This window comes from Pongo abelii, chromosome 16 (assembly GCF_028885655.2).
Source record: "Pongo abelii isolate AG06213 chromosome 16, NHGRI_mPonAbe1-v2.0_pri, whole genome shotgun sequence".
Taxonomy (NCBI): domain Eukaryota; kingdom Metazoa; phylum Chordata; class Mammalia; order Primates; family Hominidae; genus Pongo; species Pongo abelii.
This window is the reverse complement of record NC_072001.2, coordinates 60529302-60549832: the sequence shown is the minus strand read 5'-3', so window position 1 is coordinate 60549832 and position 20531 is coordinate 60529302. Positions and strand designations below refer to the sequence as shown.

General features: G+C 42.3%; 1 protein-coding gene and 1 pseudogene across 8 annotated transcripts in view; both read right to left on the bottom strand.

The window, feature by feature from the left end:
• The window catches only part of CGNL1 (cingulin like 1), a 179641-nt gene that overhangs the window by 46164 nt on the left and 112946 nt on the right, over window positions 1-20531 (bottom strand). The gene's annotated exons all lie outside the window — the stretch shown is intronic.
• Window positions 10746-15423, bottom strand: LOC129050124 (2-iminobutanoate/2-iminopropanoate deaminase-like; annotated as a pseudogene).

Sequence of the window (20531 nt, the reverse complement as noted above, 5' to 3'; positions counted from 1 at the left end):
TAGTGAACAAGTCTCACGAGATCTGATGGGTTTATTAGGGGTTTCCGCTTTTGTATCTTCCTCATTTTCTCTTGCTGCCGCCCCACGTAAGATGTGCCTTTTGCCTCCCGCCATAATTCTGAGGCCTCCCCAGCCATGTGGAACTGTAAGTCCAACTAAACCTCTTTTTCTTCCCAACCTCGGGTATGTCTTAATCAGCAGCATGAAAATGGACTAATAACACACCCCTTCCACTCCAAGCCTTTAGCCAGCCTGCCCTGAGCGAGCCCTGGAACACCGCAGGCTGATGAAACTGCAACATCTGCCCCACACACAAGGGGGGCCCAGTCCTCAACTGGTCCACTCTGAGCTTCAGGTTGCCCTCCAGGACCTATCTGATGAGAGTCCCACTCCCTCCACCCCTAGCCAGGTCACCTGCTGTCATTTACTGGACCACAAGCACTGCATCTGGCAGGGTACTCTGACCTTGGGGACCCCAGCCTGACCCCTAAGATACCCACATCAACCCAGGTGACTCGTGATTTTGAGAAGCCCTCTTGGGTATGAGTCACAGAGACTCAGCCCATCCCTGGGGCCAGCTCATCAGGAGCAGGGGGAAGGCCCCTGCCAAGGCTCCTACTGACCTAACTATTGAGGATCTGGAGAGCCTGGCAGCCCCCGCCTGGCCCTGGCTTTGACAATTAATGGTGTTACAGCGAGGCTCTGCGGAGTAATAGACTTCACATCTAGGAAAATCTGCCATGTGCCACAAAATCCCTAGTCATACACTAAAAGCATCCCACATAGTGCGTCCTTAGGCGGTAGCTTAATGAAATGCTATGCCTGGTACTGACTTATTCCAACTGCACTGGGACCTCTGAAAGTGGCCTAAATAGAAGGAACACTGGAGGCTGAGCAGGAGTGGGTGTCTTGGTCCCAGGGCAGCCCCTGGGTCGGTCTATGTGACCTGAGGCAGTCACAACTTCTCCAAGCCTCATTTCCATGACTATAAAATGTCAGAGAAGAGAATCCAATTAAGGATTGAAGTATCCACCACTGACTGTCTACAGTCACTGAATGTACAACTTGAACAAGGTACAGTGCCATTTTTAAAGAGTTTAAAGTCCCAGAGAAAGTTCAACATGTTCATAAGTGAAATCTAAGTGATCACTGCCTGAAGACAGGCTCATGAGCACACTGGTCTGAGGTCTCTAAGGTCATAGCCATCAGATAAAGGTTATTTCCTCTCTCTGACCTACCGAAGTTTCCATTTCTCCAGATAAATTAAAACAGGCCTGTATTTCATTCATCTTACCCATTCATAAAGTCACAGAACATCAGCATTATTTGAGACACTAACTTTCTCAGGTTGAAACCCTAATTTGAATTTCCAACACTTCCTTCCACCTTCCCCCATATCTCTGGAAGATAAGCAGCCATTCAGCCTCTGCCCCAGGGGCTGGAAACACACTGCCTCTCAAAACAAGCCTTTCCATTTCCCCACAGCTCTCAGGCATGGAAACTCCTCCTTCACACTGCGCTGACGTCTGCATTCCTACAATATCACTGAGACCAAATGAGGATGGTTTAGTGAGTCCTTCTTCCAAATGAGAGCCTTCCAAACACTTAAAACCCACCCTCATACCATCCTATCTTTCTTTTCCTCTTAGGCTAAACTGTCCAAGGTCCTTCCTTACTCACTGGCAGGTTGTACCAAGTCTTCTCTCAAAGCATAGGGGCCAAAATCAAAACAACGCTCCCTGCAAGTTGGGCCTATCAGCATCGTGATTACCAACTGCTCTAGGCTCCTGAACATTCTCCTAGAGAACAGAATAGTCAGACCCCACACAGAGGCTGGAGATAAAACCTGGGGCTTGAACTAAAGACTACCAACCAAAGAAAGTCCCCGCCACCTCTAGACACACAGACATCCATGGGACCCTTCCCAGAACTTCCCCCCTGTGAGTGCCGCTGCAGGATCCATGGTGGCAGTCAGGGCACTGCTGCTGGGGTCCCACTCCCGCTTCCATTTCTTCCTTAGCTGCCAGTCCCTTTCCTCTTTCCTCCCCATCTAGGTGCCTCCAATAACCCTCTGGCTCCTGTGCAGCTCTCGGATGGCTCCTAGAGGTCACCTCCTGCCCCAACCCCATCCCTTTTGCTGGTAAGTTGTACCTTGACTTCTGGGGAAAAATCAGACAACACCCTTTTCCCTTAGCCTCCTCCTGCTCCCCACTTCTTCTCTCCCTCTACGGCCAACACCCTGTCTCCACCTCTCACCCCATCCCATGCCAGGCTATGCCTGGGGAACTGGACAACAAGCTTAACTCCCCACATGGCCGCAGGTAAGTTGCTGGTTGCACCCCCTGAGGACAGAGTTCTGCCTAGGCAGGCATCACTAGATTTTCTGAGTGCTCAGTCTATGCCAGACACTGGCTATGTGCTTTCCATGAGTCATCTCACTGAATTCTCTTCGGCTTCCCCCTGAGGGAGGCACTACTATTAACTGTTAGAATCCTTTGCTTCTAAGTGAGGAAACTGAGGTACTGAGAGGTAAGTCACTTGCTTAGGGGCTCATAGGTATAAGCAGCAGAGCCAGGAGCCGACCCAGGAAGCCAGACCTGAGAGCCGACAGGCTGAAAACCACACCAGGAGCCCTTCCAGGCAGGGCCTCCGTCTCACTCTGTGCCCAGCCCAGCACCTGGTACACAGCACATTCACAATCCAAGGTTACTGAATTTATCAGCTTGATAGAGGTTTTTATGTGTCTAGGTATTTAATACCCTGTGATACTCCCCAAGCATACACACGCATTCCCCCACCACACATGTATTCTATATTTTATAGTTAATACACACTATTTTAGCGGTGTCATGGGCTAAATCAACTATTGTTAGCTGGCCTGAGAACCTAGCCTCAATTCATAGCAACGTCTCTGTGAGAAAATTCCTTCAACCTTCAAACACCTCACATAAAAATAAAATGTTAGTGCCCTCTGTTCCTAAAATAAGCATTCAGTTAGCAGATTCATTCATTAGGATGCTGTCTACCTTTGCATTGCTAAAAAATCTGTCCTGGCTAAAGTTGGCCTCACTTTGTTACATCTTTGCCTCAGAAAAGATGCCTGAATTTCAGAGGAATGTGTGAACTGAACACTCCACACTTTTTTTTCCCAAAGTCTTCATTCTCAATCCAAATTTTTCACAAAATTGATAGTTCTCTGGGAGCACAGGCTCTTGCTGACCCTGATAAATGATTGCCCTAATTAACAATGTTCAGTTCCCCGAGATGGCTGGAATTCCAGCCCAGGAGGGGCCTGACGTTCGTTCTAGCCTCTCACTTTCCAGATGAGCAAACTGGGGCCTGGAGAGGTTAAGTGGCCTGTTCAAAGTCACACAGTGAAATCTCAGCCGTGGCGGGAAGTTGATGGCCTTGATGCCAACTTAACCACCTCCTCAGGCTTCATCTATTAACCTAAGTAATTCCTCTCCTGCTCCCTGACAATGGCAGCGCCATTCCCAACACACGGCCTGTCTGCCAGTGCTGCACGGGAACCCACGGGCTGCAAGGGTCTCCTTATGCTTATCTGGCCCCAGAAAAACACAGAAGAGCCTCTCTTGTTTTCAGCTGCTGACAGTGGCCACCCACCAAAGGAAAAGGGTATGAAGGAAAACATCTCACACTTCCTTCTCAACCCCAAAGATTCACTCCCCATTCCCACTCCCCACACCCAGGTTCTCATCCACTCACTGCTAGAAAGCCAGGCTGCCCAACTCCAATACACACCTCACCACCCAACCCGTTTACCAGGCATCTTCCAGAATGACCTAGCCAAGATGGCACTTCCAACCATGACACAGCTCAGAGCCCAGAACGACTCCCAACACACAACAAAATGCATCCAAACTCCCCTCAGCCTGGCCTCCAAAACCATCCTAAATTGAATTCAGTCTACCTATTCCATCTGAGCTGCCCATGGCTTCAATTCAAACCCTGTGTGAAACACATTCCTCTTTGTACTGGGTCAGGCCCATTCCCAATTACAGACCTTGGTATGGTATCTACAACTCTCTGTGGAAAGTATCCAGAAAAGAAGCAATTATGTAATGCAGTATTTCCCCAGAAGCATGCTATAGAATGAAATATTGTGGAAGATTCTTTGAAAAAAATTTGTGACCTGGTCATATTGTGGAAAATTCTTATGGTCGAGTCCTTTCTCAGAGAATCACAATTTACATTAACCCCCATATTAAAGGCTCTGAGAAGTTACATAATAAGAAAAGCCATTTAGGCCAGGTACAGTGGCTCACGCCAGTAATCCCAGCACTTTGGGAGGCCATGGCAGGCAGATCACTTGAGGTCAGGAGTTTGAGACCAGCTTGGCCAATATGGTGAAATCCCATCTCTACTAAAAATACAAAAATTAGCCAGGTGTGGTGGCACAAGCATGTAATCCCAGCTAATCGGGAGGCTGAGGCAGGAGAATCACTTGAACCTGGAAGCCAGAGGTTGCAGTGAGCCAAGATCACACCACTGCATTCCAGCCTGGGTGACACAGTGAGACTCCACCTCAAAAAAAAAAAAAAAAAAAAAAAGCCATTAACTTTATTTCATGAGTTCCCAAGTTTATCTCAGCTCTTCCTTCCTTTCTCCACCTCTACCACTGCCATGCGACTGCAAGCTGCCAACGTTTCCTTCCCAGGCAACAGCAAGACCCTCCAAGCTGGTCTACCCACATCCCCTCTTCTACCCTTTCCAATCCATCCCCACACACTGGGGCAGGAGAAATTATTTTGAATCCCAAATCAGATCATGTCACCCTCCACCAAATGCTTCAGTGGCCTTCTTCTGCTCTTAAGGATAAAGGCAAAAATAAAAAACAAACTTCCTTAATTCAGTCCCCAATGTCTGTATCATCTACCTACCCTTCCAGCCCCATCTCACACCACACTCCTCCTCCTCACCCATCCCATCCTTCTACTGGCTTTTAAAAAAAAAGTTCCTCCTGTACCATACTTCCTCCTACCCCAGGGCCTCTGCATGTCTGCCTGCAGACTCCGCCTCCTGTCTACCAATCCTCACCTCCTCAAGGAAATGGTCCCTAACCACCCAAATGAGGTCAAATCCTAGCCCCTCTCCTCCATAATAAGCCTTGTCATGGGTGCAATTTTTATTTACTTGTATGATTTTTTTCTTATGTTTTCTGTAAACTTTTTAGGACAGACAGCACACATCCATTTTTGCTCATAGGCTTAATATACTGCCTGGCCACAAGTAAATACTTAAAAAAAGAAAAAACAAACAAACAAACAACAACAACAAAAAAAAAAAACAGGTGGGGCACAGGGGCTCATACCTGTAATCCTAGCACTTTGGGAAGCCAAGGTGGATGGATCACTTAAGCCCAGGGGTTTGAGACCAGCCTGGGCAACATGGCAAAACCTTGTCATTACAAAAGCTCCTTGAGAGGCTGAGGTGGGAGAATCGCTTGCGCCCGGGAGATTGAGGCTGCAGTGAGCCATGATCAAGCTACTGCACTCCAGCCTGGGCAACAGGGTGAGACCCTGGTCTCCAAAAAAAAAAAAAAACCAAAAAAAAAAAAACCAAAAAACAACTGTTTCACCAATCAACCTAAGTATGAGCAACTGATGTGAAAAAAGAAAGCACAACACAGGACTATATATTCTATAGTGGAGACAGGAACCCAATGCTACGAAGAGGAGGTGAGGGAGCCTTAACTCTATTTGGGTGAGACGGGTAAAGCTGCAGAGTGCTTGGTGTCACACACAGAGGGAAGGGAAAGGCAGTACAGATGGGAAAAAAACAGCACATGCCAGTGTGGAACCTGTGGACGGGCTGCTTTCTGCTCGATTCTGTTTTCCATGTAGACCATCCCCACCTCTGATCCTCAAGGGTACAGAGAATGTCTTTCACACTCTTCTTAGCATGACACTGAGGGCACCAGGAAAATGGAAGTGCCCGCTAATGTGAGAAAGAAACGCCTCCCTATACAACAGCTGGGCTTCTTCCCTGCAGGACTCCTACAGGCCGCCGCCTGTGTGTGCATGGGTGCAAGCCCGCATCTCTGCTGCACAGCATACATGCTCAGCTCCGGTGGCCTGAGCTGAAGCCACCATTTTCAGATTCTGCAGGGCTTGACCCTCTGCCTGGCCCACCCACACCCTCCATTCCTGTGGAATTGCTGCATTTCTGGAAACTGTAGCCCTCTCTTTCACCTCATTCTGTGGTAAGCAGCTAGCTCCAATAATTTTCCTGTTTATGTTAAATAAGAAGCAGAGAGTGAAGAGGTTCAGGCCACTCAAGACCCTTGTCCGTGGACTTTTACTTCGCGGGATCAAAGTTGAAGCATGAGAATGTGTCTTTATTCTTTTTCCCCTGCTGAGGCCAAGAGATACATGCCAGACGCTTCTCCTGGAGTGTGCTGTCACAACAGGAACCCTGCCACCACCCGCCCCACCCTGCTCCCCCCACCTGCCCCCAGTTCCCACTCCAATCTAACCAGGCCTGTTCTTTGTTCCACAAAACAAACAGTGAGTTCCGCCTGTCAGGGCAGACAAGGTGCACACACACAGGCGCAAACAAAGAGGCCCTCTTGCCAAAGGCCCTCTTTCCTGTTGGACCAACGCTGTCACTGGTGCCCTTTGTTTGAAGTCACCAGATGCACCAGGCACTTACAGGGACCTGCCAAAAGATCTCTGGGCCTGCACCAGCTGGGATATCACTCCCCAGCCATCCCCATACCACCAAACACAGCAGGATATGGGGCCTCGGGGGTGTCAGACTCCCATTCCTGGGATCTGCTGCTCTGTTTGGATTGCTGAAGTGCTGCTTCCACACAACGTGGATGCAACTGCCACCCTTCTCAGCGTTGCCGGACTCAGCAACCACAGAGCAGTTGCTGTGCCTGGCCCCCGGCCCTTCTCCCCTCTCTGAGTCTATCAGCACCCAACTGTTCGTGGCCAGACACTGTGCTACCAAGTCTTGAATGTATGGGCTCATTTCACCCTCACTGTGCTCTGTGTGCTGGGCTCTGTAATTATCCTCATTTTATTGATTAGGAAACGGGGGCTCCAACCAGTGAGGTGTCCTGACTCAAGGCACACAGCCAGGATTCGATGTGAGTCTGACTCCAGGGCTCATGCTTTCATCCTCTACAGTATACCGCCTACCACCCCAACTACTAGCTAAAGGCCACCAACCTCTTTCTTGATCATTCCTTTACAAGACAGACTTGGAATGGAGTAGAGCAGCAGTCCCCAACCTTTTTGGTACCAGGGACCAGTTTCGTGGAAGACAATTTTTCTATGGATCCGTGGGGGTTGCGGGGAGGGATGGTTTCAGGATTAAACCATTCCATCTGAGATCATCAGGCATTAGTTGCTATAGAGTCTCATAACGAGAATGCAACCTAGATCCCTCACATGCACAGTTCACAATAGGGTTCGTGCTCCTGGTCCCTAACAGGTCACAGACCTATACCGGTCCATGGCCTGAGGGTTGGGGACCCCTAGAGTACAAGGCAAAGCTCGACCCAAGTATCAGGTCAAGCACAACTCTTGATCTTCTCAATAGGCAATTCTGTGAAAAATTATCATGATTTTCTTAGAAATAGTCACGTTTTGGTTTTAAGGCCCTACAAGTAAGGAACTAAGGCTGTTTGGAGGTTTTCTTCTGTTTTTTGTTTTTTTTTTTTTTAAATGTATTTGTCGCCTTGGTAAGCCTGTCTAAGTGAGCTTTAGAATAACCCTGAGAACATTTTCCCAGGAAACACACACTTCCCTCCTCCTGTCTTTCACTCATTTATCTTATCTTGGAGTTCATGAGGCTCCATTCCACAGTCATTCCTGGTTATCAGTTTTGCTTTTACAAACAGCACTTATCTGGATTGCCAAGACATTCTTGGCCTTCTGGAAATATGCCTTCATTTTTTTTTTGTCAATTAGTTGCTTTATGTGCTTCCAAAGTTATGCTTTCACAAGAAAATAGATGTCTTCCCAATTCCCTTGGCCTTCACTTGGTATTAACAAAATTTACAATGGAACTGGGACCTAATGCTTTATTAACGTCTATCTATAACAGGGAAAATAGGGCTAGTCACACTCCAAGTCATGTGAAACACCTCCCAAGACAACGTGGATTCATTTAACAGCCTTCCTTGGTGCTTATAAAAGCCTCCCCAAAATCGTTCATCACTGCTCTCATATGTAGAGCTTGAAAACAGTAGAGTGGCTATACCTTTGTATTTTCCTAGACGGAGAGTCCCTAGGGCTGATTATTTACTGTCATCCTTTCTTTCTCTCCTTAATGGTGTTCCTAGGTCAAAAGGGGACAAAAAGGCTGTTTTTGAATCATTGCAGGTATAAAACCAGAAATTCACATTTTACGAGACGTTTGATTTTAAAGAAACAAGCTGGTAATAACCATGAGGAATACTTGACACAGAAGGGAGGCCTTCCCACAAGACAGCTCAATGCCACCTCGAAGTCTCAGAGCTGGCAGAGGTTCCAGAGTCACTGCATCTTACAATCCACCAAGATGCTGGTAATGAGACCAAAACCAACTGGAAGGCATGGTGGTAAATGAGCTGACTGAGAAAGCGAGAAGGATACTGATGATACCATGCAAATGAGTTGCTGACAGCTGGTTTCTAAGTTACACACGAAAACTATTTCAGAGATTTCACAGGAAATGCTTCCTGTAAAAGCTACAGGAAACATCATGGTTTAAGGACCCACAGGGTATAGCCAAGTTATATGAACTGATCCTCTACTCTATAGAGCCCCCAGAAGGATGTAAAGAAAGATTTTTCAAAGACCTTCCTTCAAGCCATTTCCAGTAGAGGTGATGAAAACAATCTTCACAGTTCCTGTCATACAAGGAATGAGTGATAAATCCCTAAGACAGGAGCAATGAGAAAGCTATTGCATGCAGAGAAGAGGAGCTACCTTCTGGCTTTACAGTTAGAATTATACATGAAGCACATGGAGACATTTAGAGGGATGGCAAACACGCCAGTGTCTGAGCTCATGCCTAGACACTCCAGTTTCCAGGGAACACCCTTGGCCAAAATCTGCTGGATGAGATGCCAGCTGAACACTGTGCACCACTGCAAGTGGCTTGAGTTCAGGAATGAACAGAAAGCCATAATCCAGTTGTTCTGGGATGGAAAATGTAATGCACACCAGTTTGCAAATAGTCTGAAATGAAGAATCAGGACCATTTAGCCCCAAACAGAAAGAACAGAAAGTTCATGGGACTGGGCCGATTCCCAAAACAAAATCCATCCCCCCTCCTGCTTTTATGTTTTCTACTTCTATTTTTAATGGCCTAATCACATATGAGTAGTTTATTATAAGTTGCTCATAAATGAAGGGTGTTAAATGCTGAATCCAGGTGCAGAGGAAAAAAAAGGAACAAAGAAAAAGGGTGGTGGCAAAGGTGGACTCTTTCACAGCCTGGATTTCAACAGAACCACAGCAGGGTCCTAGAGACACATAGAAGAGAACGAGAACTCCACCTCTGTACTTCCATCATAAACAAAGCTTCTTGGCCTCCATTTCAGAATACAGATCCTTCTCAACCCCTCCCCACTCACACACTATCCAATTAGAAATATTCATTTGATGGCTATGCCTTGAGAACAGTAAGTCACTAGATGAACCTATAAATGTAAAACTTTTTAAATGGCAAGAACACAGGCATATAAAAATGACGGTCTTTGGAGCCTACATCCCTTGCTTTGCAGATTTATTTTTTAAGTGATTTTCAGGTTCATACCCTCATCAGTGTTTTCAAATCTCTCTCTGAGCACTTATTGTCCATCTCATTCTTCTAGGTACTGTGGGTTACAAATGTGGTACATGAATCCATCCTTCATCTACACATATTTAGGAGAGATGCCTGGTTCTCTTGGGGATCTGGACTATGTCTTGCTTATCTTCTTAGCTCCAGTGCCTGGACCAATGTCGTACATAAAATTGGAGCTCCGTACCTACTTGTTAGTTGTTGAAAACCTCTGATTGTGGAAAGTAACTATGCACCTATTATAACCATAGCAGATGGAAAGAAGAGCATCAAATCTGAGAATATGCAATCTCACTAAATCCACTAAATGGTACTTCAAAGGTTTCTAAAACTTGATAGCATGTTTACTTATACTCATGAGTGTATCTGTGCTGCTGCCAGGGAGTGGAGCTTATGATCATCCAGAAGTCCTACTAACTCATGGGTCTTCATTCTATAGTTAATCCCCAGAACTGAAAGAAAAAGAAACAGTACATATCACGTATCTCTTTTCAGTTTAATCAAGTTGATTTTTAATCCCTTGTTTCTGACCATTGAGATCATTGTGAATCTTGGGTCTGCCATTTTGTACTTGGGCTGTCTCTGCCTGCTTTGGGTCACGTACAGTCTTGATAAGCATGTTTTCTGTGTCTTTATATCATGAAAAACAAGTTAACAGGACAGGACCAAGATTTCTGTCATCCATCACTAGAAAGCTCCTTCCAAAATCTGTCTGTGGCCCCAATCTCCTTGCCTACTAACCCTGTCAAAAGAAGAGAGCACAATTGAAGTAATTCTGAATGACTGCAGACTTCTAAGGATCATCTTCTTCAGCTCTTACTTAAATTTTAGTATCTTCAAAAGAAAGGCAAGAGGATCAATATGATTCAACTTTACCAGCATTAACTTCACTGCAAATTTGAAATCATAAACTCACTATTTAAAGTATTAATTCTGGTCTAATGTATTTATTATGTTCTTTATCTTATTAACTCCTGGTATCAAACCAGACCTCAGAATCATACTGATATACTCACATTTAGCAGCTAGACTCGTTCCCTTATCCCACGTGCAGAAGGACAGATGTTATCTCATACTTCACAGCAAGGAAGTAAAATCTGGAAATAAAATGCCCATACCTGACGGCCTATTCAAGACTCTGGGACAATGATTTGTTTCTCCCTCAGTGACGTGTGGGCCTGAGGCATGTACAGATGACAGTGTGCATGCCTGGATCTCAGCATCTACCTCCTTTCTCTGCTCCCCAGGTCCCCAGGCTAGCAAGGAAACTTGGGTACAACTTCCAGAATTATATGTCAAGAGAAGCTTTAATTCCCCTGAGGAAATGTTTTGGGGTTTTTTTTTTTTTTCCTTATGGACAACAAAAATCATGAAGTTGATCGTGTTTCCTTTTTCACTTTGCCAGAAGTCTCAGGACTACATCTCTAATTCACCTTCAAGATTATTGGACTACACGGCTGGGTTCTACTTGTCCTCACTATCCCCAGAATTGATTCTATTTACATTTATATTTCCTATGATCTTTTAGAAATATCTTTTTTATTTTACTCTATGTGCTTTTGTAAGTATTCTCAGATTCAACCTATGAAAAATGTCAATGTATAAACAAAGTTGCAAATCTATTGCTCACAAAGTTTCCTTGCAAATGAGAACCTAGCACTCCTTAATCTGTACACTGTTATTAGGTAGGATTGGAGTGTAATCCTGAAATGTGTGTGATGCCTCTGAGGAAACGGATCAAGTTAGGCCCACCTCATCTTTTGAACCTCAATTTCTAGGATCAATGAATTGATCAGATCCTCTAACCTCCCTTAAGAGGTGCCTCCTATTGCCAGGTCTCCAGGTTCTGCCTTCACCAGAGTGAGAAACCTAAGGCTTCAGTTGATAAATCAAGTGTATGCCTCCAGATAAGTCATCATACCTGAGGATTTCAAAGAGTAAAAGCCTTAAATGAAGTAATAAAGTCCCTGACTGGAAATATCTGGAAGTGAGCTTTCCTTAGTTTTTACCTAATGTCCTTTTCCAGCTCTTGATCCCATTCAGGATACCACATTACATTCAGTCATCATAGCTCCTCAGGCTCCTCTTGGCTGTGACAGCTCCTCAGACTTTCCCTGGTTTTGATGACCGTACAGTTTGAGGAGTTACATATACTGGGCCAGGTATATTTGCAGGAAGGTGGAGGAGGAGTGAAGTTGGTCCCAGTACTATTTGCATCTTTCTTGGGATAAACATATTTTTAAAGCACTTTTCTGACACATTCTCATTGCAAACCTTATGCTGTTCTCTAAAGTAGAGAGAGTAGGCATTTCTTTCCCTTCCTAAATTATTTGGAACTCTTCTATAATGGAGATTCATCTGTTCTTCCTACATCATGGGCATCATTATCCCATTACTATTCTGCCTCTTAGCTACAATGTGAGCATCTTCGAGTACAGGGACTCAAAGCAAAAAGTGGTACATGTAGTGGATTCAGGAAACATATGTTCTAGGGCTCATTCTTTCATTGTATCAGCTAACAAACATGTGAGTACCTCCTGTATGCCAGAAGCTGTGCATAAAGATGAATGAGGAGCTCACAGCCTTGCAGGGCAGACAAGAGAGGAAGTTAACTGCAGTGCCAGTGGCCTAACAGAGATGCAAGTGGTGCCACGGAGAAAGCAGTGGCACTGTGGGAAGGAGACTGCTTGAGGATGACTTCACAGAAGAGGCACTGAACTGGGTGTTAGAATATTCCCCCAGGTAGGTTTTTCTAAATGAAAAATTATCTTTAGAAAAGCTTTAGATTATAGAAAAAATGCTAAAATAATACAAAATTCCCTTTCATCCCACACTCGGCTTCCCCTGTTACTGCATCTTACACGAACATGGTACATGTGTCATAATGAATGAACTAATCCTGATCTATTATTATTAACCAAAGTCCATACTGTATTCAGCTTTCCTTAATTTTTACCTAACGTCCTTTCCTGACTCTTGATCCCATTCAGGATACCACATCACATTCAGTCATCGTAGCTCCTCAGGCTCCTCTTGGCTGTGACGGCTCCTCAGACTTTCCCTGGTTTTGACAACCGTAACAGTTTGAGGAGTACTGTGCAAGGTATATTTGCAGGATGTTCCTTAATTGCAATTTGTCTGATGTTTGGGGTAGAAAGACCACGAAGGTAAAGTGTCATTTTCAGCATATCATATCAAGGGTATATACTATCAACGTGATTGATGCTGAAATTGATCACGTGGCTGACGTAATGTTTATCAGGTTTCTCCACTGACTCCCCAACCCACCAGAAAAAGTGACTCTTTTCTCCCCCACTTCATCCTGTACACTCTGGAAGGAATTCACTATGTGCAGCCCAACTTCAAGAGTGGGGAGTGAGCCCCTACCTACTTGAAGGCAACATATCTAAATAAATTATTTGGAACTCTTCCAGAAGGTAGAGTCCTCTATTATTCCCCATTTATGTATTCAATTACTTGTTACATCACTGTGAACCCCATGTGCATTTATTTTATTTGGGGGTCATAATCTAATACTACCTTATTTTGTGACTTTGGCCACTGGTAGCTTCTGTATTTGGTTCCCGTGTCCCTGTGCCATACCTCATCAATGTAAGTGCACGTGCACGTGTGTGTGTGTGTGTGTGTGTGTGTGTGTGTGTGTTTGGAGCACTTCCTTACTTTCTGGCACTGCTAGGTAGGTTTTTATAATGTGGTTTCTAAACATCAAAGCCTGGCCATGTTAACATCATCTTCAAATGCATCAACATCATAGAACTTTAATGCCAGAGAGGGCCAGAGGTCATAAATCCAGTATCCCCATTTAATATAAGATAAAGCAAGGTTGGAGCAGTTGCCTGAGGTCACACAGCTTTTTAACAGCAGAGTAACACAGCCACTATGAGAATTCTTGATTTTTATTGCTTATTTACATGTTTTTTCACTATTTCAAGTAACTACTGTTGTCTATATGTAAAAGTCCAGTCTACAGTAGAGAAATTGTGTCTGTCACGAAATCTCTCCAGGTGACCAAGTTACCATCAGTAAGGCTGCACACAAAGCAGGGTTGAAAATATGCTTCCCCAACCTCCAGACATCCAGAGAAAATGCTACTCTTTTTATTTTTCTAATAACAGCTTAATTTTCCTCACAATCTCTCTAATTTCTCTCACAACCTCTCACCTACCTACAATGGCAGTAACCCTAACTTGAACTTAATAGTTAGTAGTATCTCAGTCACTTCTGGTCTAAACAGTCTCTTTTGAGTAGATGCTTTAACATCCAAGCTTCAGCACCAAAACTAATATCTGGAAAACTACTTGAATGGTAGGGAGCCTGGAAAATAAAACTTGAGAGGAACAGAATAGTGCTAAGACAATTCAATGAGGCAAGAATCGTCTCTTCAACAGTGATGGGACAACTAATATCTACATGCAAAAGAATAAAATAGTCTCCTACCTCATACTATGTTCAAAATTTAATTCAAAATCAGTCATAGACTTAAATGTAAGAGCTAAAACTATTAAATTCTTAGAAAAAAAGTAAATGTTAAATCTGCATGTCTATTTTCTATCCATTAGAAAAATATTATCTATATAAAATTTTGGTCCATTTTCTATTTCTTTACCCCTACCATTCAAATTTAAATATTTTAATTTTAAACTAGTAAAAGCAGAATTACCAGAATCACATACCTGACATGATAACTAAATATTTGACATCACTAAATTTATTGGAATTAGGTATGCTCTTGATTATTTCTCAGGAACAACAACTCATCTTTCCTACATGTTATTTCCCTGTTATTTGAGTAACTATGTAATGAGAATCTCTTTCCTACATTCAGTGATATGGGTGTGCATAAGTGTAATTTGTAACATCAGTAACTGGATTCACTATCTAATCTTCAATTCATGTTTAATTCTATTATATAGTATTTCCATAATTTTGGATACTTTAGTCAAACTTACACTTTTCATCAATTATAAAAATCAAGATGTTAATTAAGATGTTATATCAACCGTGACAATTAAGACCTTAAAAATTCCGGACTAGACAGCACTGGGCTCACTTATAGTCAGGCTGTTGTGAGAGGTCCTTGAACAGCTACTGCTTCAATTTCAACCCGGCCTCCTTTGGGCAAAGCAGCAACGTGGTAAGCGGCTCTAGTAGAAAAACCACTCTTAAAATACTGTTTGTAGATTACATTGACAGCCCTGAAGTCATTTGTGTCAGCTAGCCAAACAGTTGTTTTTACCACATTAGTGAAGTCACAGCCTGCAGCTTTCAAAATATCACCCACGTTCTTAAGGGCCTGTTTAGCTTCTTCTGTTACCCACTCTTGGCACAAGCTGTGCACTCAAAAGATTCATGCCTAGCTCTCTTGAAATGTAAAGGATCCTGTCAACTAACGCAGCTTAACTGAAGGGACCAGTGTACCCTTGGGCTTTCTCAGTGCTGATCACCTTTCTGATCAAGGATGACATGGCTAAGTCTTCTCTCTTGCACCCTCTTCAGGAGAAGCAGTCCCTACACCAGTTCTGCTCACTTCTCACTCGACTGCAGAAGAAGAGAAGGTCTTCATGACCTTGGATGAGGAAATGGTTTCTTAGATACGACACAAGTACCAACAGAAAAAAAAGTAGATAAACTGGACATCATGAAAATTAAAAATCTTTGTGCTTCAAAGGATAGCATTTAAAAAGTGAAAAGACAATCCAAAGAAGGGGAGAAAAATTTCGCAAATTAAATATGTACTAAGAGACTGATATCCAGAATATATAAAGAACCATTACAACTCGATAATAAAAAGACAACCCAATTTTAAAATAGGCAGAGAATCTGAACAGATAGCTCTCCAAAGACATACAAACGGCCAATAAGCACATGAAAACATACTTGATATCATTAGTTATCAGAGAAATGCAAATCAAAGCCACAATGAAATACCATTTCACACCCCCAAAGATGGCTATCATAAAAAAGGCAGATAATAACAAGTGTGGGAGAGGATGTGGAGAAATGAAGACCCTCAGGCATTACTAGGGGAATGAGAAATGGTTCTGTCACTTTGGAAAACATTTTGGGAATTCCTCAGTTATTTTATGACCCAGCAACTCTACTCCCAGGTATACACACCAAAGAAATGAAAACATCCATCTATGCAAAACCTTGTACCCTCTGTATACTCGAAAACTATATCCAGAGACTGTAGAATATTGGTGACTCTCTTTGAGAGAGGTAATCTTAAGGTTTTTTTTCTCCCCACTTAGCCTATCTGGCAGCATTTGAACTTTTACAGCAACTCTGTTTTGCAGATCTGCACATTAAGAGAAGTAAAAAACCAGTAAAGGCAATGTACTCAATAAAAGCACAATCTACAAAGCAACTCATCACAATCCTAATCACTTGGTTCTGTATACCTGCCTCAACATGGACCTTTTCAAAATATAAAATAACCTGAACAAAAGGAAAATCTGAGTATATAGATTCATTTGGTAACAACCAATGACACTTATATTATTACCAATATCAGAGAATGCCAACCCTTAAGAATTCCTCAAAATGCTTTTGAGAAAAATATGTATCCTAACCCAGTATGTCAGTACTGGCCAAATGGTCCCACTAAGTATCACTTTTGCCCAGAATAACAGCAATAAACCAATCCTCCTCTTTAACTTTTTTTTTGGCTCTGTATACCTGAAAATAAGTAATGTTGGCTCAAGTCAAAATAAGCTTTAAAAAAAAAGTTGAATAAGCTCAAGAAAAGAAAGAAAAAGTTGTTCTTTGCAACTCATTTACCATCTTGGAAAAACCCATCTCCCAAGGAGAAGTACTCTTGTTCTTCATAATATGAATTTGCAAATATTCATCTCTTCCCTCCATCAAAATGCACAGATACAATAAAGTGTCTAATCCTAGCTTTCTAGTTGCTGGGCAATTAGAGTTTAGTGTGGTTGCACTGGTAATAAAGGTATTTTAAATTTGTACACTTAAAAGCTTCACTTGCATCAGGAAATAGTTGAACTGGGCTGGGAAAACTAGCAGCAAAGAAGTAGATAATCTACATAATACCTCAAGCATGGCTGGTAGGGCCAGGTCTACAATTATTGTGACATCTGTAAGAAGTTCTAAAAAACCACTCCCAATGGAAATATAAAACAAGGACAGAATGCAAACAGCCTCCTCCTTAGGAGCATGCAACTATTTTTTTTTTCTCTTTTTATGTTTGTTTTTTTTTCTTTATTATTATTATTATTATTATTATTATTATTATACTTTAGGCTCTATGGTACATGCACGCAACGTGCAGGTAAGTTACATATGTATACATGTGCCATGCTGGTGTGCTGCACCCACCAACTCGTCATCTAGCATTAGGTATATCTCCCAATGCTATCCCTCCCCCCTCCCCCCACCCCACAACAGTCCACGAAGTGTGATGTTCCCCTTCCTGTGTCCATGTGTTCTCATTGTTCAATTCCCACCTATGAGTGAGAATATGCGGTGTTTGGTTTTTTGTTCTTGCGATAGTTTACTGAGAATGATGATTTCCAATTTCATCCATGTCCCTACAAAGGACATGAACTCATCATTTTTTATGGCTGCATAGTATTCCATGGTGTATATGTGCCACATTTTCTTAATCCAGTCTATCATTGTTGGACATTTGTGTTGGTTCCAAGTCTTTGCTATTGTGAATAATGCTGCAATAAACATACGTGTGCATGTGTCTTTATAGCAGCAAGGAGCATGCAACTATTGCAAGCACCTGTTGGGCCCAACTAAAATCAGGAGCTCCAGCCTAGCCTTTCTCTTGTGCCAGATACCCCTCTTCGGGTGTCCCACAGATGGCTCAAACTCAACACGGTCAGATTCAACATGTACAAAATGGAAGTCCTCATCCCACTTACCACTCCAAGACATGGACCTCCTCTGGTCCTTCTCAATGCCTCCAATATTCACCAGTCACCTAAAGTAAAAGCTGAAGGTCACCCTTGACAAGCTGTTCTCACTCATTCTCTCCAATCAATCCACAGCTGTGAGAAGGGACTCCAGTTAAAAGGCTAAAATTTTGGGAATAAGAGAGAGGAAGACTGGACAGACTCATCTGAGTGACAGAATGGACCAGACTTGGTGATAAGAACAGTTTATAATTCTTGCAGAAGCGCCCAGTATCTGTCTGGCTTTCCAACTCTGTTTCTCTCTTTCTCGCTGATTTATTTGACCCCCTCTTCCTTTCCCCCCATGACCTCTTCCCTGACTCTTTGCAGTGATATCATTCCCATTTCCACAAAGAGAAACAAAGTCATGTGGCCCTAAAGTTTGGTTAACATTTTCTGACAGATGACCTAGCACAGGAGAAGCAGGGAAGATTGACTGGGACCAAATTCCTTGACCACATGGAGCACCAGGAAGGCAGCTGATTCCACAGGTCACCACCTCAGCCCGCCTGAGTCAGCCCAGGCCCTGTTCCTGACTCACCCTCACTTCTGATTCCAGACCCCTGACTCAGCTACTCACACATTCCTGACTTCCTGGCCCTTGACTGGTTTGCTGACTTACCTTGGCAGACCTTTGAATTTCTCTAGAAGGCTAATGCTAGACTATTAGGAGAGGTTAGTGAGACGGGGCACCAGAAGAAAGAAATGGCAGGTGGCTAAACTCCTTTTAAATCAGCATCCGGAGAGGTGTGCTGCTGCCATCAAAGAATGACATACAGGAAGTTCTATGTACGTCTATTTGAAAAGATCCTCCAAATGTATTGTGAGAGAGGAAAAAGGTGTTGTGAAAAGCATGATCCAAAATATATTTTCTTCTACCCTATACTCTCATGCATTGTTCAATTTAATTTAAAACAAGCTTTTTCTATCATTTCTTTTTGCTAAAGCAACTACAAAATAAAAAATTCCACACAATTACAATTTGAATGAGAAAAAGCCTCTGTGGCAAATACTATGACACTTCACATATCCTCCACTACTTAAACATGAAAATATAATTAGATTTGTAAACCACCAAAAAGGATGTATTCCTATTTTTTGTATAACTCAGGCTGTGAGTAAAGATAACTTGTCCAACTAGTAACAATATTTCTATTGCCAAAAGAAAAAAAATCACTTATTTTTATCCTTCAGGTTGATTCATAGTTACTATTTTTGAAATCTCTTTCCAGCAAAATATACAATCTTTTCAAGAATATATACCAAGATAAACCATATCCTGAGCCATAAAACAAACCTCAACAAATGTAAAAGGACTGAAATCATACAGACTGGTTTTCTAACCAAAATGGACTTGAACTACACAACAGGAAAACACCCAAGCACTTAGAAATTAAAAAACACACTTCTAAGTAATCCATGGGTCAAAGAGCAAGCCTCAAGAAAATTTTTTTTAAAACACACACTGACCTGAATGGAAACTGAAATAAAATATATGGCATTAAATGTTGATACTAGAAAAAAGAAAAAGTCTGAATTCAATAATTGAAGCTCCTACCTCAAGAATCTGGAAAAGGAAGAGCAATATAAACCCAAAGCAAGCAAAAGGAAAGAAATAATAAAGAACAGAAATCAATGAAACTGAAAACATTAAAAAAATAGAAAAAAAAAACCAATGAAACAAAAAACTGATTCTTTTAAAAGAATGAGTTCATGTCCTTTGCAGGGACATGGATGAAGCTGGAAACCATCATCCTCAGCAAACTAACACAGGAACAGAAAACCAAACACTGCATGTTCTCACTCATAAGTGGGAGTTGAACAATGAAAACACAGGGAGGGGAACATCACACACCGGGGCCTGTCAGTGGATTGGGGGGTAAGGGGAGGAAGCACATTAGGACAAATACCTAATGCATGTGGGGCTTAAAACCTAGATGATGGATTGATAGGTGCAGCAAACCAACACGGCACATGTATACCTACGTAACACACCTGCACGTTCAGCACATGTATCCCAGAACTTAAAGTAAAATAAAAAATAAAAAATCTAAAAAGCGGTAATCAAATGTTTTAAAAAAAAATCAGTAAGATTGACAAACTTCTGGTAAGACTGACAAAGAAAAAAAGGATAAAATACAAATTACCAATATCAGAAATTAAACAAGATATATTACCACAGACCCTGCAGACATCTATAAACAACTCGACACACATCTGACAACTTAGATGAAATGGGCCAATTCCTTAAAAAGTACAAACTACCACAACTTATGTGATATTAAATATAATAATTTGAATAGCCTCATAACTATTAAGGAAATTGAATTCATATTTTAAAACTCCCCCAAAAGAAATGTCCAGGTCTAACTGGTTTCAGTGGAGAATTCTACCTAGCATTTAAAAAAAGAATAAACATCAATTCTACACAATCTCTTCCAGAAAATAGACGAGGAAGAAATCCTTCTCAACTCATTTAATGATGTCAGTATTATTCAATATCAAAAACCAAATAGTACCCTAAAAGAAAGGAAAATATGAAAAAAGGACTATAAGCCAATATATTTCATTAATATAGACACAAGAATCCTTAACAAAATACAGGCAAATAAAAGTCAGCAATTTATAAAAGAATTATACAGTAGGATCAAGTGAAGTTTATTCCCGGAATGCTAGGCTGGTTTGATATTTTAAAATCAGGAGGGAAAAATCACATGATCATATCAATAAATGCAGAGAAAGCATTTGACAAAACTCAAAATCCATTCATGATTTAAATTTTCTTTA